This window comes from Oxyura jamaicensis, chromosome 1 (genome assembly GCF_011077185.1).
Source record: "Oxyura jamaicensis isolate SHBP4307 breed ruddy duck chromosome 1, BPBGC_Ojam_1.0, whole genome shotgun sequence".
NCBI lineage: Eukaryota > Metazoa > Chordata > Aves > Anseriformes > Anatidae > Oxyura > Oxyura jamaicensis.
Window position 1 is genome coordinate 183,903,882 of NC_048893.1, and position 25,349 is coordinate 183,929,230.

At 40.6% G+C, this 25,349-nt stretch overlaps 1 protein-coding gene across 2 annotated transcripts in view; it reads right to left on the reverse strand.

The window, feature by feature from the left end:
• The window catches only part of WASF3 (WASP family member 3), a 69,421-nt gene that overhangs the window by 29,636 nt on the left and 14,436 nt on the right, over positions 1-25,349 (reverse strand). For both annotated transcript variants that reach the window (XM_035325979.1, XM_035325971.1), the window contains exon 3: positions 18,288-18,380. The gene's annotated coding sequence lies outside the window, so the exon portion shown is untranslated. The remainder of the gene's footprint in view (positions 1-18,287; positions 18,381-25,349) is intronic.

Genomic DNA, 25,349 nt, shown 5'->3' on the forward strand with positions numbered 1-25,349 from the left:
TAAAAATTATGACAAGATTGTTTAGTCAGTAGTTACCTGTGCTAACACCATGGGCCAGCAACACAAAGTTTACTCAATCATTAAAAGGTGAATACATTAATTCAGAAACTTCCTCTACTTAAAGCATCAGGAGTGATAAAAATGTAAAAGGATGTCCACAGCACCAAACATTTAAGTTTGCAATTACCTAGATTTTACACTAACATTAACTCTAAACAAACATACGTGAGATGACATTAACCAATGTAGGGAAAAAAAGGTTTTGAGAATGATTTAACCTGAAATTCAATAGTTATGTTTCTATGAAATTAAGGATTATAACATAAAAGTGGTTTTAAACTATTAAAAACAACTCTGAAGACAAGTTAGAATTCTGTCTTATAAGTCAGAATACATTCTCTAAAGGTTGACAGATGATTTTTTCTTTTCTTAGTTTTCTAAAACCCCATCTTTGCATTATCTGTTCAAGAAGATATTTGTGTTATCTCCCATGCTGTAGTAGCATCACAGATCCCATCAATTTCAGGAGGGACAGGCAGGGTAGGCGAGGTGGTGGGGTGGCGATGTATGTGAAGCAGGGGCTGGACTGTGTGGAACTTCAGGTCGGCAATGGCAAAGTTGAGAGCCTCTGGGTAAGGATCAAGGGACGAATGAATAAAGGGGATGTCGTTGTGGGAGTCTATTACAGACCACCTGGCCAGGACGATAGCGCCGATAAATCATTCTTTACAGAACTAAGAGAGGCCTCGAGATTAACTCCCCTTGTCCTTATGGGGGACTTCAACTTGCCAGACGTTAACTGGGAGTGCCACACGGCTGACACGAGCAAGTCCAGGAGGTTCATGAAGCACCTAGATGATAACTTCTTGGTACAGGTGCTAACGGAGCCAACTAGGAAAGGTGCCCTCCTAGACCTGTTGCTAGAAAACAGAGAGGGTCTGGTGGGAGATGTGGTGATTGGTGGCCGCCTTGGTCATAGCGACCATGAAGTGGTTGAGTTCAAAATTTACGGTGACAGAAGGAAAAGTGCCACCAAAACCTCATCCCTAGATATGGGGAAAGCGGACTTCAGGCTGCTCAGGGAACTAGTCAGCAAGGTCCCCTGGGAAACTGCTCTTGAAGGCCTCGATGTCCACCAGAGCTGGTCATTCTTTAAGCGATGCCTCCTAGAAGCACAAGATCAGGCAATTCCTAAATATCGCAAGTCAGGCAGGCGGGGCAGGAAGCCGGCGTGGCTGACCAGGGACATTCTAATGGAGATTAGGCGGAAACAGAGAGTGTTTCGCTACTGGAAGGAGGGCCAGGTGTCATGGAAAGAATACAGGGATGCTGTTCGTGTTTGTAGGGAGAAAGTTTGTGTGGCCAAAGCACGCCTAGAGTTGAAGCTGGCTGTGTCTGTGAGAGAAAACAAAAAGGTTTTTTTTAGATATGTGAATGGAAAAAGGAGAACTAAAGAATACATAGGGCCGCTCCTTGATAGGGAAGGTCTCCTCACAGACAATGACATAGGCAAAGCAGAGACGCTTAACGCCTTCTTTGCCTCTGTCTTCATTGCCGATGATGGGCTTTGGGACCCAGGGTGCCCCGAGCTGGAGGACCGGGACGGTGGGGATGACAAACTCCCAACCGACCCTGAACGTGTGCGGGATTTGCTACTCCACCTCGATCCCTACAAGTCCATGGGTCCGGATGGGATTCATCCCCGGGTGCTGAAAGAGCTGGCGGACATCATCGCGGAACCTCTCTCAATTATTTTTCAACGATCCTGGGAATTTGGAGAGGTCCCGGTAGACTGGAAGCTGGCAAATGTTGTGCCGATTTTCAAGAAGGGTCAGAAAGAAGACCCTTGCAATTACAGGCCTGTCAGTCTCACGTCAGTGCCTGGTAAAATCATGGAGAAGATGGTTCTCGAACTTATTGAGGCGCACCTGGGGGACAAAGCAGTCATTGGTCCCAGCCAGCATGGGTTTGTGAAGGGTAGGTCCTGCCTAACTAACTTGATTTCCTTTTACGATAAGATCACCCGTATGGTGGACCAAGGGAAACCAGCTGATGTGATTTTTTTGGACTTCAGCAAGGCTTTTGACACGGTCTCCCATAGGATCCTACTGGACAAAATGTCCACCATACAGCTAAATAAAAACATCATACAATGGGTGAGCAATTGGCTAATGGGCAGGGCCCAAAGGGTTATGGTAAATGGGGCTGCGTCAGGCTGGCGGGCGGTCACTAGTGGGGTCCCTCAAGGCTCCATTTTAGGGCCGGTACTTTTCAATATTTTTATAAACGATCTGGATGTAGGAATAGAAGGTATTTTGAGCAAGTTTGCTGATGACACCAAACTTGGAGGAGTCGTGGACTCGAATGAGGGTGGTAAGGCCTTGCAGAGAGATCTGGATAGGTTGGAGAGCTGGGCGATCACCAACCGTATAAAGTTCAATAAGAGCAAGTGCCGGGTCCTGCACCTGGGACGGGGAAACCCTGGCTGCATGTACAGACTGGGCGATGAGACGCTGGAGAGCAGCCTAGAAGAGAGGGATCTGGGGGTCGTGGTAGACAGCAAGTTGAATATGAGCCAGCAGTGTGCCCTGGCAGCCAGGAGGGCCAACCGTGTCCTGGGGTGCATCAAGCACGGCATCGCTAGTAGGTCAAGGGAGGTGATTGTCCCGCTCTACTCTGCGCTGGTGCGGGCCTCACCTCAAGTACTGTGTGCAGTTCTGGGCACCACAGTATAAAAAGGACATGAAACTGTTGGAGAATGTCCAGAGGAGGGCTACGAAGATGGTGATAGGCCTGGAGGGGAAGACGTATGAAGAACGGCTGAGGTCACTGGGCCTGTTCAACCTGGAGAAGAGGAAGCTGAGAGGAGACCTCATCACAGTCTACAACTTCCTCGTAAGGGGGTGTCGAGAGACAGGAGACCTTTTCTCCATTAACACCAGTGACAGGACCCACGGGAACGGGGTTAAGCTGAGGCAGGGGAAATTTAGGCTTGACATCAGAAGGGGGTTCTTCACAGAGAGGGTGGTTGCACACTGGAACAGGCTCCCCAGGGAAGTTGTCACTGCACCGAGCCTGTCTGAATTTAAGAAGAGATTGGACTGTGCACTTAGTCACATGGTCTGAACTTTTGGGTAGACCTGTGCGGTGTCAAGAGTTGGACTTGATGATCCTTAAGGGTCCCTTCCAACTCAGAATATTCTATGATTCTATGATTCTATAATTTTCATTTAAGTAGTTGGTTTGCTCAGCCCAGAGCAGAGCAGGCTGAGGGGAGGCCTCATGGCAGCCTGCAGCTCCCTCACGAGGGGAGCGGAGGGGCAGGCGCTGAGCTCTGCTCTCTGGGGACAGCGACAGGACCCGAGGGAACGGCATGGAGCTGGGACAGGGGAGGGTCAGGCTGGGTGTGAGGGAAAGGTTCTGCACCCAGAGGGTGGTCGGGCACTGGGACAGGCTCCCCAGGGCAGTGGTCACAGCACTGGGCCTGCTGGATTCAAGGAACGTTTGGACAACACTCTCAGGCACATGGTTTGGTTTTTGGGTGGTCCTGTGTGGAGCCAGGAGTTGGACTTAATGATCCTTGTGGGTCCCTTCCAGCTCAGGATATTCCATGATTTCATGATTGTGTCTACAGTCCGCCACCTATTAAGCATGCCACAATGAACAAGACTGAGGGACATTACTGCGTTACATTCTTTCTTTCCAACAGAAATAAACCATTTCAGAGATACAATCCTAACACTAACTTTTCTCCAAATCATTTTTTCCCAGCAGTTTCCAAGGAGATAAAAATTGTGACAGTATGAAATACAGACAAATTATAACAACGTTTCATCTTTTGCTCCAAAATAAAGGATCACATTCATCTCATACAATTAAGTGGCTTTGCCATTGTCAGAGGAAGAAATAAAAGATACTTCATGCTCTGCTAATGAAGCAAGCATACAATCAGCAGTGTACTGAGGTTACTGCTTTTATCTTCCTTTCTGGAGAACAGCACTATTTTTCTTTTTAAGTCTAACTAGAGCATTATCCATGGAATATCATTTTTTCCTGTACTAAGTTTTCTCATCATCCAAATCAATTGATTTTACAATATTCCACAGATAGTTTTATCCTTCCCTCACCCTCTATGCTTATCTTTCCTCTGAAAGCCACCTGAGATACTTGTTTGGTAGTCAACTTCTTCTGTCAACCTTCTACTACTGTAGTACAATAAACTACTTTAAGTGAGTAGTGCCAGGCTTTAAACATTTCATTTTTGAGTAGCCTTCTTGAAACTAATGTCAGACTGACATTCTTTAAAATACTTTCCATAGAAAGAAACATGAAACAATGGAAGAAAAAGTGTTGTCCCACTGAAATTTTTATATTTTCTAAATAAAATTTCTCATTAATTAATATAATTCAGTCTTCTTTGTTACTGAGATATCTATTTCAGGGAAGATCTGCAGCCCTGAATTTTAATAAAGGTTCGCAGCACAATACAACAGCTTGCTGTACTGAATTCAATAACTCTGCCCACATAGGTTCCATCTACTCCTTTCTACTCATCCTGTATCAGGAACCAGATGACCCAGAACACCGTCACACATGACAAGAGACTCTCATTTCTAAGATCCTAAGCTGTCCTTTCTCTAACCAAAATCTGTCTCAATAAGCCAAAACACTGATCACACTTTCTCTCAAAGTAAGGAAGGCTGGAGGATACTAAAGAAATCCAAGTAAACTAGGAGGCATCCACCAGTGGTATACTTGTTGCTGGAGGAAAAAAAAAAAAAAGTTAAAAAATAGAATAGGACACTAAAAGCATGGAACAAAGCACTGGAAAAACATACAAAAGTTTTGCTGAATGCAAACAAGTAGGTAAATTTAAATCTGCTTTAACAGGACACTGTTTACGGGTAAAAGGTGGCCCACTGCAACACAGTGAACAGTGAAAAAAAGGTTGAATTGTGCCTGCATGAGTGTAAATCCAGACTGACCACCATGAAGTGTTGTTCAGTCTAAACAAAAATTTCTCATCTTTCCATATCCATGTGGATAATTAACCACACATGATGACGACAATTCACATTGTTGCTCTCCCCTGAATGCACGGTGACCAGTGTAAAGTACCAACAAAAGATGTGACACATCAGTGGTGTTCTTACTGTGATGGCTGCTTACCCTACACGGTCCTCTCCAGATGGCTCAGGGTGAGAAGGATGGTGGTCTGGGGAAGAAAGGAATATTCCATACTGTTCTGAACATCTGTTCAGCTTCCTTTATACATTTAAAAAAGAAAACCTTACTGCACCCATCAATTTCACTCTCCCAACTTAATACTGCTATGCTAACACCAACTACAGTATAAATGTTACAAGTAGGCACAAGGAAAAATGGCTTTTCAAGTCACATAAGAGCATTTGCTTGGGTTTTGCTATCTTAAAAATGGACTTGTTTCAATAAAGCAAGTACTTAGGCTGCACTGAAAACATTTTTCTTTCATATGACCTTTCTTGAAATCTGTATCATACTCCAAGAATTTATCATCCCTTCTCCTATTCAAACAAACAGAACTGAACTGAGTCACCATTTGTTTTTCTTTATTTCTGTTTGACTTTACTGAAAATATACACAGCATGCATTTGTTGAAGCTTGTTTAAATTTTACTCAACAGTTTTGTACAGCAACTCAAAAATATTTTCCTTGTGCATTTTCAGAAATAGTGGCAGCTCTTCGTTTTTTAAGCAGAGGTGAAAGAACTAAACGCAAAGATACTTCATATTGCATGCGTACCTCTCAAATAAGCCTTTAAAAATACCATCTCTTGAAAAGAAGCACTCAGCCAGAACAAGGAGAAGGAACTCAGCATTGAGTTAAGAAAGCAGAAACGCTTTGCCCTAGGGCACAACAAAGACTTGGATAGAAAATCTCCTCCCTCCCCCCCAGCTTCTGTATCATCTCAGCATATGCAAACCATACGTTGGCTAGATTTATTCAGCTCTTTCTACTTTGAAAATCCAATGATTACACATATGAAAATGTGCAAGTACTGAAAGAACACTGATTGGAAAAATGGCATCTTGTAAAATCTAATTTTCTTTTCACCTTTATGACATTCAGCGAGAAGTAAAAGCTGTATGAGGTCAAAAGTAGCACAATCACAAAGCAGTGGAGAGCTCATTATACAGCCAAGCTAATTAGGTCAGGAACAGACACCCAATACCAGGTCAAAATTCTTTCCAGATGTCATCTCTACAGATCTCATCAAGTTTGAGTACAGAGTTAATAGTGTAGATAAAGTCACACAGTTCACCCTCACTATAGGGAAACTCAGCAGCCCAGGTATCCGGAAAAGTGTCTGTGTCATTCTCATCCCACCCAGCAGCAGCTTTCCCATTAAATAGCTAAGATAAATCTAGCCTTAAAGTAAATCATGGTTCAGACACCTTGCAGTAAACTTAAAACGCTACTGATTCCTACCTACCCAGTACCTGATAATTTTTCTAGCATATACTGCTGCTCGTATCTCTTCTCTTCATTGCTACTCTTCTCTTTACAGGGCAGTAAAATCTAACACCACCAAGAAAACCATTATTTCACAAGTATTCAGCTAACAGTCAAGCATACCAGGATGTTTCCTTCCCACCTAGAGGGGGGTTTGTCTTGTTCACCACCTGCGTGTTTCAAGATCTGACAGGACTTCAGATGAAAAGCATCATTAAGAGCACAGATTCCATCTTCATCAATCTGATGATTAAAAAAAAAGGGCAGAGTGGCTTATCACTTTCCAACTTACTATAAACTACCAAGAGACTACTGTAACTTCAATTCTTTCAATAAGGTCTCTCAAATAATGACCTTTTATATCTTAGGCAACCAGAACAGAGCTAAGGCAAGCATTCTAATACATATTCTTCTAACGGTTTATTTTGAATTATGGATTTTTCTGTATTACAAAAATTTAATAGCTTGGTAATATGAGAACATCCGCATCATTACAGTAAGGTATTGCATGCTACTTTAGACAATTTGATGCTGGAACAACTTCTCTAAGAGCATACTAATAAACTGCAATGCTAAACATGTCTTTCCTTCACATTTAAACTACAATAACATAGAAATGGCTCTTGGAGCCTGTTTAGAACACACTTGTACCAACCTTCCTCTTTCACAAACACTAACTGTTATCAGAAGCTAATTCCTTGATTAAAGAAAATGTAAATTGCAGATAGGCCTTGCTGACTTACCCTGATCCCATTTAACAGAGCCTTACTGGGTTTAAAGTGCTTGAAATACCTGTCTGGGTCACAGCCCATGTGACAAAGGCATAACATTAAGACCTTCAGGATCCAGTCCGCAGTGAGAACAGGGAGTTCAAATCCTCAAATCACCTTAAGCTAAACCACAAGCAAATTCAGTAATTTGGTTCTCAGGACTCCAATTAACCCTAAATTGCAGGGGAAAGTACAAAAGCGATGAAGGATCCACTCCATGTCCAATAACACTGATTTTATAGCAATACAGTGTTCCCTATTTCCTTTAGGAAATAATATTTACCATTAGAATCCTTACAGAACAGCATTTTTCAGAAAAAAGTATGTTGTTCTGAAACTGTTCCCTCCGCGGTTAATCTAAAATATCATAGGGAAGTGCTGAGTTCTCATAGTTATTTTTTGTATTTTTCCATGTAAGACCGAAAATCTAACATGTATATAAACACATACATGTATTTATTGTATATATACACATGCAGTGTGCACACACATATTTGATATATATATACACATGTATGTATGCATTGCATGTAGATATACATTTATTATACACACGACACTCTGGGGTGATGGAAGAATGCAGTAACATAGGTCTAACTGGAAAGAAAACTCATTTTGAACCATGACAATTCAGCATTAATCTTTGCCTCAGCTCCTAGTGTGCCTCCTGGAGTCCCAGTTCTCACCAGGCAGGACAGACTTTCCCACTGGGAAACAACTCTAACAACATTCAGGCCACCACCGTACATCACAATGCCTAAAATACCGCACAGTCAAGCACCTGCAGCACTCACCTGAACAACCAAGGCCTTTGAGACAGCAGCATGAACTTCCTGGCACATGTCCCCATCACAAGACAACCCAGGAAGATTTATGTTAACATAACATAAACCAGCAATCCTAAAATTCCTCAAGGCAGAGCTTCCCACCCACTCCCATCAAGGGATTTCGGCACTGAACCCCGGATTTCCCTAATTCTCCCAATTAGGGCACTACTACTAATATTCCCCTTGACCCTACATAACTGCCCCTTCACATGTGGGGGAAAAAAACACACATTTATGTTGGGTTCATTTTAAGGGGAAAAAATGGAAAAATATTTTCTGATTAGACAATGTTATTAACAGCTGAGTCTAAGTGAAGCAACATAAAAACTCCCAACTATTTTCATCCCGAGCCAAGCACGCCATCTGTTCCCACAAAGCACGCCAGTCACCAGAAGATGGACTACAGCATATTACAAAGCCTTGGGTGATCAAGATCTGGTGCGTAAGTCAAGAAAGATGCCATGTGTGTCAGAACTACATCAAAAGACAGTAAGGAAAACAAGCACACAACCCATGAAACACAAAGTACTCTTCACTAAGCACCAGCATTACTGCAGCCGGGTATTCTGCAGCTCTGCACGGATGGTTATTTTGCTTCCATGCCTAAGGAGGGCTGACCTCTGAGTAGAGGTTTGCCTGGATACTTTTCACATCTCTCCTACATGTTATCTGCCAGCGTTTGATAAGTTGAGCATTCATGATGCAATTCCTCTCTCTGAGGTAGCCTTCTGTGTTTTCCACATGGTTACCATCTTCAAGCTAACCACAGAAAACATTCATCTTTGAAAGAAGAAAACAGCAACTCCTAACTTTCCAGTTCATAAATTAAAATAGTAATACTTACAGATGGCACAGCTCAGAGTTATTAGAACCACACAAAATCCATATACATCTGTAATTGAATTATAATCAAATAACAGGCGGGGTCCAGCAGAAATCAGAACGGATCATACCCCTTTCCTGCCTCATCACTACTGAAGACATTTTTCAAAAATTAAGTTACCTGGACAGATACCAATTCACATCTTTCACCAGGAACAGTGTACAAAGAGAAAAACCTGTAGCCTAAAACAAAAAAAAAAAGTGTATGTGATACATCTACTATTTAATTAGTATATGAAGCACATTAAAATACACAGATCAAAAGCTACATCTCCCCAGATATAAAACATTACTTCCTCTTGGTGTCTCTGCCTCTTTTGTCACACATTCTCCCTTTTACTAGCATCCCAAATACATACATCAACACTCTGCTCTGCATTAACTCCCTAATAATTCAATCCATAATCCTTGTCTCAGTTTTGTTTTGTGTTTTTTTGTTTTGTTTTTGTTTTCTTTTTAAATAAAGCCTACAATGACCATCAGGCATTAGGAAAAGTAACATGTTTTGATACACCAATACTGGCTTACAAAATCTTATTTGCAGCACTGAAGAGGTTTCCTCACTACACATACAGTAACTCCCACTGTGAAACAAATAAGCTACTATAAAGCCGTTATGAGTCTCAGACCAAATACAGCAGTTAGCCTTCTGTAAGAATCCCTTGTCAAGGCTCGGAAGGCTGAAAAGCTGTGTTCCATGAAATCTGGCAGTGCATCAACACATCTCCATGGTGCTGGCAGGGTAGAAGTGCTCCAGAAACCAGCTTCAAGAGAAAAAAAAAATCTTAGCATAGGTAATCTATCACTAGAAGAAGCTTAAGTGACATCTTCCAGTTAGTTACTGGGGATAGAGAAGACCAATAACACTAAATCATTTTTAAATTCATCTTTTTTGAGTGTTCCAAGTGGGTGCATTCAATATACTTCGTGGAACTTATTTTAAATACATGGGTAGAATCTTCTTTGTTTATATAATTATCACACCCCTCACACACACATCCCCCTACCCCCCTCACACACTCCCACTCCTCACAGTTTTGAAGATGCAAACTTTGGTTTTTATGAGTCTACGAAATTTCAGAACTTAACACTGAGCATTAGGAAGCACTGTACCGACTGACAGCTCTCTAACTGTTCCCAGCCAGCTCTCAAAGCATCACAGCCCATTAGATTCTCATCTCCTGGAGAGGACCTCACAGTTTTAGACTCACCAAACAGGAAAATAGTAGATACACTCCACAGCTGCATCAACATACACTGGACTGTGGTGCTAAGATTATTAAAGTTTGAGAGGTCTGGTTAAGAAGTTTATACTTACTAAAAGAACATTCCTTTTGACTAAAAGCTTGCAGTCTGTGATTGTTCCCAACCCCCCACTTATGAGCTAAGATAATACTGGGTGCGCATCTCTCCATATTATCACATTACTTCACTGTTTGATCCTGTCTTGGATTTGTGGCAGTTAGCAAGGTCCTTCAGGGATGGGCATCTGACCTTGTTAACAATGCAATAATTGCTTTTCCTCACTTCTTTCTGTTTCTGAAACACTATATAGGTTGGGTCTCTGCTCCCTTGTTCTCTCCCAGGTGACTGCGGGGGGGGGGGGGTGGAAATGCTGTCCCAATGTTCTCTCTCTATAGTCATAGTTAAAGCTCCTTTCTGAAATGTAAATTCAACTTGCTTTATTACACACTGGGAGTCCCCAGATCTCTAACATGATCCAAATCGAAGTGATAGAGTAATGCACCCTAAAAGACTGTTCACTACATAAACATCAAAAAAGAACTTTCATGAACTTTCATTTGGTTTTGCTTTTCTGGGGACAAGGTAAGTAGGAAGGGAAAATACTGGTTGAAAAGGTAAAAATCCCATCATCTGAAGGCTGAAAACCTGTCACATAATAGCTTTGAAACGTGGCTCCCTCCAATTTTTGTGAATAAAGGCTCCATGGGAAAGGAAGGAATAAAGACATCCTATGCTACGCAAAATTCATGGCTCTATCTATCCTCTCTTTCCCTACAACATACTCAGCCACCAAACACTGGGGGAAGGACATCATCTTACCCATGAGCTGGCACTCATCTTGCCAAAAGCAAGCCACACACCAAAGCCATGGAAATAATGCCAACTAAAAGACAGTAAAGAAGAAGAAATGGACTGCTTAAGTCTGACAAGGCTGCCACTGCAAAATAGCTTCAGAAATCCTGTTACAGTAAGGTTACATGGTACCTGTGTTACTACACTATCTGTACACCTAGACACTAAATTTCCTCTCCAAACTTGACAAAGGCAAGCAGCATCTCAGCTACACAGCTGGGAGACAAAGCTATTTCATGATGCTTGCAAGCACACAAAGCCTGTGTAAGGATTGGAAATTGGACCTAGATCACACCGATCCTTCGCAATGAAGCTTTAACCACAAAATGAGTTGTGTTTCCTTCTCAGAAGCAAAACCCAGCCTTAGGACCCACTCCACTTACAGCTGTGCTTTATAAGACAGCTGTAAGCCAACCACTCCTTGCTTTAATTAAATGGATTCCTCTTCCCATTCCATTTCAACATTTTTCCCATTGAAGCTGCTGCTCCTGGCTGAGCTGCTTTCAGGGCTGGAATCAGTCACATGTGAGCAGAAACATAATCCGGTGGAAAGAAGTCAAAGCAGTTTATGGAGTTACTGTCCTTATGGCTGAGGCCACGTAAGTGACAGTGAGAGCACTCAATCTGCTTCAGAAAGAAGGGAAAACAACGGTGAATCAAATTAACCTCATTTTATTTTGAAACAGAAGAGAGGCCTTCAAAAGACCAGTTACATTTAGCTGCATAGATGAACACCAAGCTAAACAAACATGATTACTTAAAATGTTGTAGCTAGACCTGAAAGATGTATTGGTCTGGGAGATTAAGAACTGCTTTCCACAAGAAAGAAACTCTGTCAGTATTGTCATAGAAAGAGGATTCAAGTCTTGTCCATCTTACTGGTAGGAAAACAAAACTATCATAAAGAGCTCAGAGTTGTTGCAATTTTCTGTCACCCTTTGCAGTCACGCTTACCAAAATCACCTAGGAGTCCCAGTAAACTCAGGCCAATAAAACTTTATCAGACAGAAGAAAATAGGCATTCTGTATACATTTATTCTCCAGAGTCACATAGGCATCTGTCACATTGTATGTTGTAAGGACTGTATTACATGACATTTCTCCTGCATACATTACAGATGCTATGTCCCTTGTTAGCCAAATGAGAAATTCATACCTGCATCATTTCCATCTTTTTCATACAAAGATGCTTTTGGTAAACCTTAACGTGGTATATACTGGTTTCAATTGTTTATTTACAAGAAGAAAAACAGCATATATCTGTAAAAATTTAAGAACAAATAAATTTAAGAGATTCATTTTTTGTTGTTCCCCCCCCCCCCCCAAATAAACAGACAGTACTCTGAAAGAGAAGAGTGGACAGAAACTCAGCAGAAAGTGCTGTCTTTTCAGGAACAGCACATCTCCAGCCAGATGAAAGGCAGCATTACATCTCAAGAAAAGCAGTTGCTTTTCACTCCTGCTTAAGTCTGATGGCTTTTTTTTTTTTTTAAAAAAAAAAAAAAAAGCTTTCAATGTGTTGGGTTGAATCAACAATAAACCATTTCAAAATAATCAAATCAAAGGAGCCCACTCACTTTATGTTTTGAAATACCAGTCTAGAAAGCCTCAATTCCTCCAATCCACAGCAAACAAACATTTCTTAACATAACTTGTTTCCCATTACTTTGTCATCAAATATCTTAAAATACTACCATATTAGATGATGAACTGATTACACCTTTCATATTTCATACTTTGAGAGAACTTCCATCTATCAAAATTCAGCAAACACCTGAAGAAAATCCAATCACTTTTACACTAATGACTAACAAGACGCCTTGCCCACATTTTAGAGCACTAGCCCAATTTTTTCCCCCTCGATAGGAACCCTACTGACAGGGGTCTCTTCTCCTTCACTTCTTAGGACCACTGCCTCCTGTATAGTCTCCATTCCAGCTTCCAACACAGCAAGGAAGGATGTTGTGTCCTTCATGCACCCCACAGCCCCTGGGCTCTACCTAGCAGAGTTTACTGGCTTGGTCTCTGCTCTGCACTCCTTGCTTTTGGCAATGCCACATCTCACTGCTACTTCAGCAGCTGCCATCTGGTCCAACAGGAGTTGGAGCCACTGGTATCTAACAGGAGAGGTACGAACTAATGCTTCCTACTAGCATCAATGTTAAATTGCTTGTTTAAAGTATAAACATTAATATGGATTTTATAAACCATTCTAACACATAGCTGAGGCAGCTACATGAAAATGCTGTGTGGCTGCAATCAGGTGAATCAGATGAATCAGTTTTTCTTTAACAACCACATCCTGAAGTAAGAGAAAGCAAGATGTAGAACTCTACAGCATGCTTACTATAAGCTTGTCCTTTAAAACTTTTTCCCTTCCAATAGCTCGCTACTCCATTTTACTCACTTAAAATACTTAATCGTTTCCATTAAAATTGCAACACCAAAGTAAGTTTCTGATCGTTTTATGCTTATCAGCTGATACAGATGTCAGGCTTGGGCATTACACTACAGATTGCATCTATCCACCCTTACAAAAAAGGTTTTAAAAAAATGCATTCACTGTAGCGTCTAACTAGTTCTATCCTTAATATCTCAAAACATCTGAAAATTAGGTATGGCTTCATTACTCAGTACTGCAAGCAGTGAAACAAAATAATTAAAACCATTTAAACATACATTAAGATTTCATACTACATTAATTTTTCATTGAATAAATCATTAGCACTTGAATGGCAATCCAAGCCTTATGAAAAAAGATCCAGTTGAACATATCAATGCTACTGTCTGAGCTTCATACAGTTTTCATCTCGGTTCAGGAATTTTTAATCTGCACACATAAAATACATCCCAGCTTTCCTTTTCTCAGCTGACCTTGACAGAAAGTCTCCAGTGGATGCAAAGATACCCAAAGGCTCTCCTCCTTATACCTTTGGTCACCACATAAATCTTGTCACAAGACTTGTGCTGAAAGTTTTCCCTTAAGTGAAATGTATGCTTTTTAAAAACAAACAAAAAAAATCCCTAAGACGATGCAACAATCTTTTTTTTTGTACACCAGGTCAGATATAATCATCATCAGTTCCCAACATCACCATGCATCATTGCTCACTTCCCCCAAAGTGAGCTCTCATCTAAAAACATCTTGTCCATGTTTCAAACCTCTACGCAGACTCCCCTTTTTTCCCCCCAAGGCTACATTTTTATCCAAAAATATTATTTAAAAGAAAGATACGTGAACAGTTCTAGGAGCAGAAGTCAGACGCGAGGACCCCGCTCATCAGACAGTGGAGTCAGGTCCTCTTCCTTCCCTTCAAACAAGGCATTCCCAACGTCACAGCCTCAAAAAGCTAAGAAGCACGTCTCCACCCCAGCGCTGCTGTTGCTGTTATCCCAGCAAATATGACATTCTCTTGGAAAATGCAATGAGTTTAAATCCCACTGAGCTGGTGAGACTCTACAGTCCACGAAGAGTGGACTTCTTAAGGATGGCCCTAAGCAGCTGGCTACCGAGCAAGATGAGTACTCCTCTTGCCACCTCTCTGATGATGCACCATGAGGCAGTGTCATGACTATCGGCACGCTGCCTAAGGGCGCTTGAGAACCACACCAAACCGAGCAGAACTTGTGCAACTGCACTGCAGACCAGAGTTTTTATGAACTGGTAAGTTAATGCTAGCTAGGCACAAAGGCTCTGACACCTTTTTAACTCAGAAAGTGTCATTTAAGTAATCTAAGATCCCATGGACCTTCCACACCCCCACCACCAAGTTATGTAATGAGCCAATCAATACTTACATTGCTATTCGACTGCTCTTTAAATAGTCAATGCAATCTACAGAAACTACAAGCTGCATGTATGGAAAAAAAAAAAAAATCGAGCCACTAGAGACTAATCTACACGCAGTTGAAGAAGCAATTTAACTGCATCAGTTAAATTTAGAAACTGATTTAGTTAATCACTGCACAGACAACCAAGATTTAAACCTCATCTTCAAGCAGATCCCTAAACACTAGCTGTATAATTCAGAAGGGAAATTTCCACGATGCCAATCACACAAAAAGTTCAAAGAAGAGGTCTGTGACTGCATTTATTTGCCCTACAGAAGTGGCACTGAACTGCCCACATAAAGTCACAATGCAGAACGTGTTCAAACCACTATCTTGAGAAGTATGGGCATACTCTCACTGTGCAGATGCCAGCTTTAGCAAATTATTCCTCGTGCACTACCATTAAATCTATCTTGACAGGCTGCAGTTTGAAAATATAAAGCCCCTCAACTCCAAGCATCAGTCAAGTCTAAAGTAAATAAATGAACACTGAATAGAACTCTAACCCAATTTTGACAAGAGTTAAGCCCAACTACTGAGTCTCTGACAATCAAAATCAGACAAGTAACATATGCACCTCTCAATTAAGATCAGAATGGGTGACCAGACTTCTCACGTTTTAGGTCATTTCTACCTAAAAGCAGTTCCACCTCATTTTGGCTTTACCACTTGGAATACAAGGATTCTGGGATACTTGGCCCTCCCTTAAACAGCTTTTTTCCCCTTCCCTGCTCAACAGGACACCATTTGGGAAACATCGTCCCACCTCTCCCTCCGTAGACTGTTACACTATTAGAGAACTTAAACTTTTTGCTGGCTGAGTAGCCTAAAATCTTCCTCCTACTCTCCAGAAGCCTATTTCTCTCCTCTGCACAACCTACCTCACACTGTGCTGAAAAGCTTCATCCTTCTAGGAAAATGCTAAATGTAGTCTTCTGAAGACTATTTGGAGGTAACTTTGCTTAATACTTCGTTTTAAATCAAGAACACAAGTTACTAAATCATTCTATACTTTACCAGCCATGAAGAACACAGGTTATGTGATTGAGAAGTCCAACAGTAGAGGCAGAAGTCTTCACAAATAAACTTCGTTTAACCTTGACAAAAAAACTAATGTACTCTCATAATAAAAGCATTTCTAAAGACTGGAATAGTCTTATCCACATGGCAATCATATACAAAATTCTAACATCTGGCCTCAAAAAATTTAATAGAATATGAAACATTTGTATTTGCCATCCTAACTATAAGCACTTATTTCTTAGAATTACTTGTATGCGATGACAAAGGAGTTCTTCAGCTGGTCTAATGAATTGGCATTTGAGGCTGGTAAGCATCACAATCCTTTTTCTAAGCCCTACATTTTATATTCCCTTCCTGGCTACATGCTCTTTAACTCTAAGGGACTTACTTTTATAGTGTAGTGTTATAGGATTACAACGGAAGTTTTAAAAAAGCCGATGTGCTACTTACACAGGATGGCATGTTAAGGAATCAGTACGTCTGACAAGCATTTAACACTTGTATTTCATTTTGAATAATGTGACTACTGTTGGGGGTGTTTATATTACCTAAGCACACTAGAAAATCCAGAGAAACAAGAAGAGACAAGGCACGATTACAATCCAAGTGACAATAAGAATGACTTGATTTAAAATGAAAACACCTTACTATATATGCAAAATAGGCCAATTAAGACATTTTAAAATTATGAATTAAAAGTGAAATCCTTGGAAGCTGAAAATAATTGTATTTGTTTAGAAATCAGTCATTAATTTGACTACAGGCTTGTCATTTATTGACCAGGAGGAGTTGCCAACTGTATGTTCTATTAGAACATTTGTGATGCATGAACAATCAGTGTTCAAAGAATTAGAATTTATTATGTTTACTATAATTAGCTTTTAGTATTCTTCTGTTCCTTTGTTTAAATTATTTCCTTCAAAGTGGTGTTTAATTGTTAAAAACCATTTCACTGTTGTTAAAAAGGCTGATTATTTTCAAGTGTGTTCAGCTTCGTCTTTAAATACCCTTCAGCTATATTAAACACCAGACTATTGAACCCTAGATCCATTTCATTTAAAGCCTACATGAAAATCATGCTTAACCTGCACAGGGTATTTTGTAATACTACACTGAGCATGAACAGAAAATCTCAAAATAATTCATTAAGTTTTATTAATAAACATGACTTAGGTAGAAAAGAATCCTAAGCCTAGGTTCCTATTCCTTTAACAACCAATCTCTAATCTCCCATGAATAAAAACAAGCAAAGGTGTTTCCACAGAGCATGAAACACATCCAAAGTGAGTTTTATAACAATTTAAGGTTATAGTGGTAAAAAAATCCTAAATATTGGAAGTTAATGTGACAGCATCATCTCTTTTAATCCCATACGCAGTAGAAGTCTGTAAAATCAGCTACTAGAGAGATTAAGTCTGGGCACTGGAGAGATCAGGTGCCTTAAGGACAGCTACTGGAGTGACCATGTGTAAGGACTAGCTACAGGAAAGACCTGTGCTCACACAGGTTGGTGCAGGGCTGGAGGCCTCTCCTACAAGTAACTACTACCTTTAATCTCCCCTTCCCTGCAGAAGGGCACTAAACCTGCCTTCCCGGTTATCCCCCAGCTTAAAAGGTTTCTCTACCTACCACTGCAGAAGTGGCAAAGCTGCAGTCCCTTAAAAAAAAAAAAATCCATCAACTTTACTTATGCTAAAAAATTGCCGAACTTTGGTGCTAAAAGAAGCTCTTCTGCCAATCAGCATGCATCATCTTGCATCACACGATGAAGAAAGTGCTCCATAGCTGTTTTTATACTCTTTCACCAACACAAGAGGTACTCCCCATCCAGAAGTCTGTGGGATGTGTACGTCCCAGCCAAGATAATTTGGGGATGGAGGGGTTTTTCCACAGAAAGCTGGTTTAATATCAGTAAGTTTAGGTAATTTATTATGTGCTATGCTTTTTGAGGCAAGCAGTCAAACATAACTTCATCAGATTTGGGTTAAATCCCTATGATGACACATCAGCAAAGCACAGAACATACAGGGCAAAAATAATTAGCAGATGCAAATTTTAAATCTGTTATTTCATTAATATCCACAAACACAACAAGTGTTATTTCTGTTTTCTACACAATCAGATTAGCATTTAAATGATACCAGTCTCCTGGGCTAGCAGTGTTTGACATTTGTTTCTCGGCCTAATACAGCATATTTTCGACATGAGAGAAATAAGCCTCCTTTCCAATCTTGATTCAAAACCTTCTGGACAGTTTCCAAACTTCGTCATTGGTCTTCAGCTTAAGGACTTATCGCAGTTCCAAAGCTTGTGTAATAGATTCAGACATGACAGTGTTCAGTAAGAACTCAGTTGAACAACTTACCATTTAATAAAGGAAGTAGAGAATATCCTTTCTGTTTGTATGTTTGAAAAGACAGCTGTTCTGTAACTTGGTAGCACACTCCGGTGGCTTTATCTGCAAAGAGAAAGACAAAATCAAAGTAATCCCAGTACCCTGAGCTGGTGGAAGGGGATGGGGTTAAGGTTGGGTTAAGAGATGGCTGGATGGCCAAGCCCAGAGAGTTGTGGTGAATGGAGTCAAATCCAGTTGGAGGCCGGTCACTAGTGGAGTCCCCCAGGGCTCGGTGCTGGGACCAGTCCTCTTTAACATCTTCATCGATGATCTGGACGAGGGGATCGAGTGCGCCCTCAGCAAGTTTGCAGACGACACCAAGTTAGGTGCGTGTGTCAATCTGCTCGAGGGTAGGAAGGCTCTGCAGGAGGATCTGGATAGGCTGGATATGGTTTAGTGGAAGATTTGTTAGCGTTAGGTCAGAGGTTGGACTCGGTGATCTTGGAGGTTTCTTCCAACCTAGACTATTCTGTGATTCTGTAATTTTACCTTAGTTTTTCAGTAGCAGAATGACAAACTAAAGCATTAAAAAGAAAACAACACTGGATCATTGATCCATTAAAACATTAAAAACTATGCATGAGTTTCTAGACATGCTTTTAACTATTTTGAGCTAAACACTAACACCATGCTAGAGCCTAATTATATTTTTTAAGTGTCAGAAAACTGCTTGTGTTATTTTATAATCAATGCCTCTGTTTTTAACTGGAATTATCTACAGAGGAAACATGATGTGCCCATTTAAAGACTGCAGGGATAGGAAAATGGAAGATAAGGGCCTACAGTCAAGCATAATAAAAACACCAGGTTTAAGTCCCACCGGGATACTTCACCCTAGATTAAATATTACTAAACACATACTCACTAAAACAAAACACCTAAAAATGTAACAAGAACCTCTTAAAAAAAATTAAGCATTGTTTCCATGGAAGTATTACAGATCCTAGCTCCAAGAGTAATTCACCACCCTCCCTAAGCTTCCTTCATCCTCAAAATATCAGAGCTTTAACACCACGGTGCCCCCACTTCAGTTCCCGTGAGTGATGGTACAGTGGACACCTATTCCTGACAACACTGCCTCCTAGTTACCTTGCTACCAGCATCTGCCAGTTGGCCAAGATCTTGGTCCTCATTTAAGTGTTTACAAGCTTACAGAAGGAACTGCACTGAAGTTAAACATTATAAAAGGCTCACATGTATTAGTTCATTCATACCCAGAGGTCTCTATCTTGTCACCAGGATGTGTGCTCTCTATGGAGAAGAGGTGCCTTCCAAATGCAGCTCTGCAAACCTGACTAAAATCATGTCAGACAGGATCCTATTAACATAAGTGATTTCAATCAAGAGTGGTGTATTCAGTTATACCTCTGGTTCACGAAATAGCAGATCTGCTTTAGAACAGTTAGCACCAGACTGAAAAAAAAAAAAACACTACAAAACAGATGTCACGGAGCATTAGTTAAGTACAAAGTGACTGGAACTTTATAAAGAACTCAAACCCTCTCGTAACCATGCCCACAGGATGGCCGAGGATATATTCCTGCATCACATTAGCCTGGGCAGCACAAGTACCTACAAAGGTTCCTGATCCCCACAGAAGCTTCTCACTGCAGTCCACCACCTCATCAGTTACATTCACAAGTCTGCAGGGCTGCACTGCATAAACAGGATCACAGAACCCATCCCGAGAGGAACAAACTCTCCACTCAGGTCAGCAATATGCACAGCTTACACAGGCATGGGGAGGATGCCACGAATCATGAACAGGGAAGATGAGAGTTTTGTTCATTTTTCACGGGGAAGTGAGATTAACTATCCTTACATATATATATTTCAGGGGTCAGTATAAATCTTTGCATGGTTAAATAAAGTCATCAAGATAACGTCAAGAAGTTTTGATTCCTCAATTGGCATTTTTCTGACTTTTATTTAAAAAACTATAATATTAAACTAAAAACCCAGCTCAAGGCAGAGAACATAAGAGAAGAAACACAGGACTTTCTCATTATGTCTTCTATATTTAAAACACAACTATGATTCAAAAATATATTGCAGATGCATGCAATGTGAGATAAAGGAAAAGACACCTCAGTATACCCATAAAAGCCCAGCAACATCTATCTATTGGCACAACTGAATGCACACACTCCCTTATGAATGGGTTATTTCTTTTCCATAAAATCTTCAAGATGAAAGAAACCTCAACAAGTGTCATTTTCAAGAAAAATAATTCATGCTCATTAGGTAGTGTATCAGCAACTCCTCTGCCAAGTGCCCCATTTGATTTATTGTCACTAACTAAATTACACAAAGTACTGAACAATTTCAACAGGGTAAGACTTTAGAGGTACAGAATGTGTAACACACTGAGTTCTGATTACAATACAGGGGATTACCTCCGAAATCCACACACACACACACACACACACACACACACACAAAAGATTTAATGCAAGACATAACTTTTATACAGATTGAGGATTAAAAGCATCCGAACAGTGGGTCATCATCAAAATGGTGAACCAAGGATTTTAGGTTAAAGTCTGCTTTGTGGGATGGAGGGAAGGTTATTAAAACGGGGTTTCACATACGAACATCCAAAGCTCAAGTTTAAATTCAAACAGCAGCTGCTTTCCTATTATACCATGGAAGCATTTAAGATCTTCAGTACTGATTTGCCTTGGTAGCTTCCTGCATGCATTCAATCTTAAAAGCATGCAACTAAAATCCTGTGAACTACTGAATCTCTACAGCAGTCATCTGGAAAACCCAGAGAGTTTCTAGGGTCTTTGAAGAGCAGAACCACACATAAATGAGCAAGTAGGTCCCATCGTACTTCCACAATGGGATGTTTGTGTCTGTGTGTTTTTTTGTTGTTGTTGTTGTTTTTGTTTTGTTTTCTTTTTTTCCTGCAAAAGAGCCATAAAAAGTAATTACTCCAAACCAGGGGGTTTCCTGGTGGTCCATCCTCAGCAGTTTGCTTGAGATGGATAAAGATAAGTAGAAAGTGTTTTATCTTTAGACCAGGTCTCAAGAACCCCAGTCTCAACCTCAGGCACATCACAGGTACAGCTCAAAGGAAGGCACAGCAGCTTGTGTTTGCCAAGTGGTCTTTAACTTACGATTCCCTTGCTGTTGTCAAGTCTGAACCTCCAAAGACATCCAGAGATGCAGACTCAGTTGAGAAATACGCTGTCATTGGACTGTGGAGAGCGATCTGCCCTCTGAGCTCTCCAAGGACAACTTTGTTCTCTGTATCTTTCTGAGAGCTGCCTTAGTGGCAGTGGGAGCACTGGATGCTGTCACAAATTCCTTCCAAACGAGATTAAGCTCTTGGAGTTTGTCTTTAAAGCAGGCGACAAAACTAAAATAATCAACCTGTTCTGGAATAACCACTGTCTCTTTCATCCCTTGTCAATCATTGGATTATGGTAAAAAAAAATATTCCCTGACTGACCATGTTGGAGAGAGGAGATCTGTCTGAACCAGAAGCTAACAAAATCTTAAACACCTGGTGGAATTTATCTGCCATTAAACACTTGATCTTCAGAGACTGCACCACCTACAGAGGACAGCCTCTAAGGCTATGGGACAGCCAGTAACAGCACTGGTTTGTCAGAAATCCTGAGCAAGTAAGAAGCATCCTAGCACTGAGCAGCTCCCAGATCTCACCTCCTTGGCACCTCAGTGATAAGAGGTCCAGAAATATGACTGCCTTCTAGGTTTCTTACTAAACCAGTACCAAACACAACAGACAGTTGTAACTCCTTCAATCTCTCATCTTCAGTCTGAAAAGTTTCCCCAAACACTGACAAAGAAATATGCCTAATACCTCTGAGAAGGAAAAAAAAAAGTCAGCTGGGATGTCAAGATGATGTCAGACACCTGAAAGTGCTTCCTGGCAGCATTTACTGTCTCTAGACCTTCATCAGTAACAATCCTAACCTCACGGCGCTCTTCCATCTTATTAGCCTGCTCCTACTCTCAGCACAGCCAACGCTCTTCTCCAGAGATGTGCAGTATGTACCTTTACAGAAAGGGAAGGAGCTCCCTCCTAGCTCCATCCCCAGTGCCCTGAGATGCCCCCTAGCACTCTGTTTGAGAGTGCTGCTGGCTTTACATCAAAATGGAGACCCACTTCAGCAACACTACTGCTTCTAACGGACCTTTCCCAGAGGACAGAAGCTCTGCGTTTTTAGTTGTTGCCTGCCCACCCAACAGGGGCTTTATATAGCATAGTTTTGTCAGTTAAAACTTAAGAACATGCTTCTTAAAATAAAACAACCCATTAAATTCTGCTTTCTGCAGCAACCTCGTTTCTTGTGGTTAGCAGATACTGCAAAGGATGAACATCCAGGCAGGTGCTATGTGTATTTAAGTACCCTAGAGAGAAAGAAAACCTATGGGATCATTAAAGAGATTAGCCCAAGGCTAGGTGGGAAAGATGGAGATATGAGCCTTCAAGTTAAATGCTCCACTAAAAAAGAGCAGTGGATATGGTAAAGCAGATAAATGAAATTTGGAAGTCTTCAGAATGTCAAAGAAAAGAGGCAAACAGAACTGATGTGATTTTTTTTTTTTTAAAAAAAGGGAAAATATCAGATCTATGAAGCAGCACAACAGGGAAGGAGGCAGCAGTAAGACTGCCCTTAATGGTATCTTAGTGCTGCCACAGAAGACAGCCGGCTTCATTCCATGGAGTCAGAGCTATGCAGATGGACACGGGCCGGATCAGGAAAGCAGCTGTTCTCCCTGGCACACCCCATGCAGGAACAAGACATTTCCACTTCTGGATTTAGCTGAAGGTAACCACTTGCATCACTCCACAGCTAGTTCCCTATAGTTGGGGGGTGTAAAAGAAATGGAAAAGAACAACACTCCAATTCAACAACAGTCAGAGAACAGGAGGCACACCCCTCACCCTAGCAGAAAAGCTGCTTCGTGGCATAGACCTGGGCTCATGGAAATATTTCACCTTCACTGTGAAGCTGTTCTCAGAGGCCACATCCTTTATTTGAACACCTGGCAGAGATAAGAAGCCAGGTAAACTGTATCTGTAAACTATCTATCTGTAAATTGATTTACCATCTCTTATCTCATATGTACATAGTCTTCTCTCATATGTACATACTTTGGTATGCATGAGATATATGTATCACTGCGGTTTACTTCTCACCGTTTATCCTCGTTTTAGGTATCTATAGACATACCTGTAGGTATCTATAAAAAAAATGTACACACGTCTCTATATACAGAGCCTTTATAGTGAGAACTAAACTGCAATAATCAGTGACAAGAGTCATTTCCCAGCTTCTTCATTTACTCATTTTACATGCTAATGAACATGACTTACAACAGGGGGCTGCTGTAGCAGCAGTGACTGCTCAGGTTTGAGGCAAGCACTGGGCTGTGTGCCATGCACTCCCTTCCTCCGTTTCACTCATGGCATAACATCTAGTAACCTACTTCTAGATGAAAACTGAGATTTACTTTTAGAAGATATATAGAAACTTCTGATTGCTAATTACAGTCCCAAGCAGCATAAGAACATCTAAACAGCAACTAAAACCTATTCTATCTGATCAACACCTCCCAACTACACCAAACACTTAGTTCTTATTCAGGAAGAAGGAATGAAAACCAGACTACATTACAGCAAATGCCAGAATTACCTAAACAGACTTTTTTGTCCAATGCCCTGCTTTCAGTCCGAGTGGTCAGACCTACAGAATAAACAGAAAGACTTCAGGTAGATGCTGTAGTCTTCCCTCCTAAATTAAATGCCATCCTAATATTTAAGAGGGATGACTTACACTTACAAGACGGAAAATAAAACATTTCTGAAACTCAGAAAGTACAAGATGAATATTAGGCTATCTTAGTTTTTTTTCCTTCAATGATACAAAGATTTGAGGGCTAGATACATACCATATAAAAATCCAATATATAGACAAGAGTTACTTTAAGAAAAAAGGCATTGGCTGCAGTGGATTGATTCCATATCCGAAATAAAATTCTAGTTGCCTGACAACACACCAAACACTCAAAAGGTGCCACAGAATAGCCTGCAGCTTTTTATTTTAAAGCATAGTAATCCAGCGTATCTTGATATAAAACTTACCACCAAAAGACACCATGGTAATCATTTTGCTTTATTCCCATTCCCATACAGTTCTTATAGCTCCTTTAAGAGCATTAGCATATAAATACACAAACTATTCAGCGGCTGAAGTATCCACACATACTTTATAATGCATTTATCATTAAAATAAGTATACCACTGAAAAAAAATTAGAAGTCAGCATGCTTTCTAAAAAAGGGAAATTCTACAGTCTGCAGGTGCTTGAAAACACTATGAGCAAAGTAACCTCTTCAAAATTCCCTCATTCTACAACTATAGTAATGATTTACATTATTTAAAACCAATGTGAGTAGGACATACTGCAAGACATCTGTGAAGAGAAACTGGAAAAAAATGAAACACACCTAAGTTTCAAAAAGTGTTCTGAATTGTTTTTAGACAGACTTAGGTATCATACTTGCAAATCACTGAAGATCCCTGTTTTGTAAAGTTATAACTCAATGGAATTAAACGGATAGTGACACAGTGACCTATGAGGTTCGATTAAGGGAATTACTGTGTAAAAAATGAGGGTGAGAAGGGAGAAAGAAGAATGGCAGCATTTCTAACAGCTGAAGTTTTTAATTAAAATAAAGGGAATAATTTAATTATTCCTTTTACGCCCCAGCTAGGGAGCTACTCTTTTAAGAGATTACCATATCTTAGTATTAACTACATGGTTCAAGCTCATCCAAACTTCTCAAGGGGTTTTGTTTTTTTTAAAACCTTTCTATTCAAGAAGGCCAGATGTGCCATTTTGTTTGTTTGGGGTCCCTTTTTACTATTAATATTTCTATTTATAATTCAGTTAAACTCGAGCATTTCTGCATGGATCATGGAAGATAACAAGACCTTCCTGGTCTCATTCAATGTAGAGGAGCAGTTCAGGAAGATCAAACAAATCACAGAGA